We start from the raw sequence: 3,114 nt of genomic DNA, 5'->3' as shown, positions 1-3,114 counted from the left end.
TTTATCTGTGGTTTGTTCTTAATAACCACATTTTTTAACCAAATTTAACATGATTTAGACGTAAATATATCCTACCAGCTGGTTCACTGATGTTCAAATATTTTACAACCATTTCACAGCACATGTAGTTTAGTTTTATAATTTGTGAAATCGTTAAGTTGAAGAGAAAGATCTACCTCTTTCCTTGTTGTACATCATTGATTTTATCGGCAAGTAGACTTCAGAATATCTCTCCTGGAAATTTAGACTTCCCTCTGTTTATTGTGTTTTGGATAGGTAGATCTCCCGTTTTCTTGTGATTTGAATTCAAAAATTGCTTTAGATACATGTAGTTAAGTTGAAGATATATACTTTTAGTTATTTTTGTACCTCATTGTTGACTGTCTCCCGGAACTCTTTTAGATTCTCCTGGAACTCTTTTAGATTCTCCTGGAACTCTTTTAGATTCTCCTGGAACTTTGTTACATTCTCCTTGAAATTGGGACTTTTTGACGAATGTCAAATTGAGGTGGGAATAGACAAGGTACGATGTGCAGTGTACGGTGTAGGATTATCGTACAGTAGAAAATAGAATCATGGCCGGACCCGTAACTCGTGTGTTCATTTCTTCTATTGTATCCATCATCCCGCACTGTAGACTGCACCATACATCGTCTATTCGTCTATATTAGGCAGTTTCCCCCTCTGATTTAGAAATTAATTTCTTGCTTTATATTTTTATAATGTCAGTTTTCTCTTTGTCATTTGAAGTTTTTTTGCAATTTTGAAGGGTAAATGTCAGTTTTCTTCTTGTGTTTAGGACCTTGACTTATTGTTTGTGATAAAAAAAATAACTGTCAAATGAGTAGATCGAAGTTCAATCACCTCCAGGAATGAAAAATATCTGAAAGAAGAGAACATCAGAGTCTGAGATTAATGTCATTTTCAAGGACTCCTTGCAACTAGAAGAAGCACATTAATAGTTGACAGATCTGACAGTATGTCTACTTCACCTTGAGGAAGGTAATTTTTATAGCAAAAAGTGGAATCTGAAAGTTGGATTTTAATCTGCTGCTAGCAATAGACCTTATTAATGCTTCGTTTTTGAGACACTGAAAGCGAGGTTCATAACACAAATTACATCATCTATTGAGATGGTAACGTCATTTGAATGAACAGCCTATTTGACGTCATTAAACACCCAATCAACAGCAAGGTAATGGGCTTAAAACTGCTCTTTTTAAGGTGAAGGTAAAATTCATCTGAAAGTATCATTTAAAAGTTTAATAAACTCTGATTTTAATGATGTAAAATATGATTAGTTTTGAGCTAGTGAGATTTGAGAAAGTGAAAATGTTACCTTTGTATTTTGTTGTGTTATGGGCCTCGTTCATAATGAGATTGGAGAAGAAACTGTGGTACATATTATTCTTATACCTATAGTAAGAGTATGTTAATCATTTAAACATTACCCTACTAACATCTAATTCTACAATCAACAAGCTTATCAATTGCTCTACGACCTTGGCCAGTGCTTTCATTGATATTCGTGTCAATATACTAATACTGGAATGAGAAATAGAAGTTATTACAGGTAGATTTAAGATTTAATATTATTGGTATTATTCAGTGTTTGTTTAATTGATTTGTATAATTACATATTAAAATCTGAAATTACATATTTAAAGAGAGTGGGGTACGTCTAACAATTTAAAATATTAATAAGTTGAAACTCTGGTGATATTGAAACATGTCATCACCTTTCTAGTTGACTATATTTTACTGTTTGGGAGCTAAAGTGCCATATCTATTAAACTATATCATTCAACTCTTAATTTTGAAGCCCGATTAGGAGGATTTTGAAGGATTTTGTAGCCCAAATAGACAGATTTTGAAGGATTTTGTAGCTCAAGTGGGACAGTTTTGAACTACTTCAGAAAGGATTAACTTTTTTTATTTTTACATCCTGCATTTATATGGACACTTGAGTTACTGCCCATGACAGGTATTACTTTTGATTATTACATGATAAAGAGAAAAGCTTATTATTCCTGTGTACCTTGTAATGCAAGCTATACCTGTCCAATATGACATATTAAAAGTCTGTTATTTCTTAGACTAAGGTCAGAATATATAAACTTACTAGACAATAGAAACTCAGAATAGATATTGACCTGTATGTAGATCGTGATGGTTTTTATAAAGAGAAATTTTGGGTCATGATATCTCATTGATGAATTATTTTCTATATCTAGTCTTTTATATTATGGACAACTTGTCTGAAATATTTTCAAGGCTGTATATTGGAGAATATTTTTTTGTCTGTAATTCCTTCCTAATAGCTTAACATTCTCACTTCCCAGTTCTTCATTTCAAAGGATTTATAATCTTCATTAACCAAAATTAAAATCCAGATTTTAAGAAATACAGTAATCTGATTGGATAACAAAACTAAATTTACAATCAGTTATAGAGATTGACCAATCAGATGACTGGAACACTAAAATCAAGTTAACTTACGTCAAGAATGAGTCGGCTATTTGAATGATAAAATCAAATTTAGTATAGGTTTTATAAGTGATTAAGGTGATTGAAGAGTAACAAGTTACTATTCAATATAAGGCACTGGCGCAGGGTTAAAGTTATGTTTACAATAATTGTGATGCTAATATGCAATGAACTAAATCAAAGAAAATCGTTTATAAGAGATACTCTCTTATAGAAGCACTGAAGCAGTGGCCTAGGTCACAAGTAGGGACTGTGGAGTGATTGACCAATCAGATGACTGGAACAGTAAAATCATCTCAAGTCAAGTTTTCAAGAATGAGGCTGCTGATATGGTACAGACCAATAGATTATACTATATATAACATCGTTTCATTTCTAAAGTTACATGGGATAGACAAGTCCAATATCCATCTAATTTGACAAGAAGACCTTCCAGACAGAAAGTGAATGCAAATTTGCTATAATTCCTCAAAAATTTGCTAAATTTTTGGTTCAATCCTCACTTTTAAGGTGAAAGTTGTGAACTTGAAAAAAGAATTCTTTATTAATGTGCTTTGTATACCTAATTTCCCTAATAACTTCAGATAAAAAACTTCTATCAAAAATAATACATTTTAAAACTCTGCA

The sequence above is a fragment of the Lottia gigantea genome, assembly GCF_000327385.1.
Source record: "Lottia gigantea unplaced genomic scaffold LOTGIsca_48, whole genome shotgun sequence".
In the NCBI taxonomy this organism is placed as follows: Eukaryota; Metazoa; Mollusca; class Gastropoda; family Lottiidae; genus Lottia; species Lottia gigantea.
The sequence above is the reverse complement of the archived record's forward strand: the minus strand, read 5'-3'. Positions refer to the sequence as shown.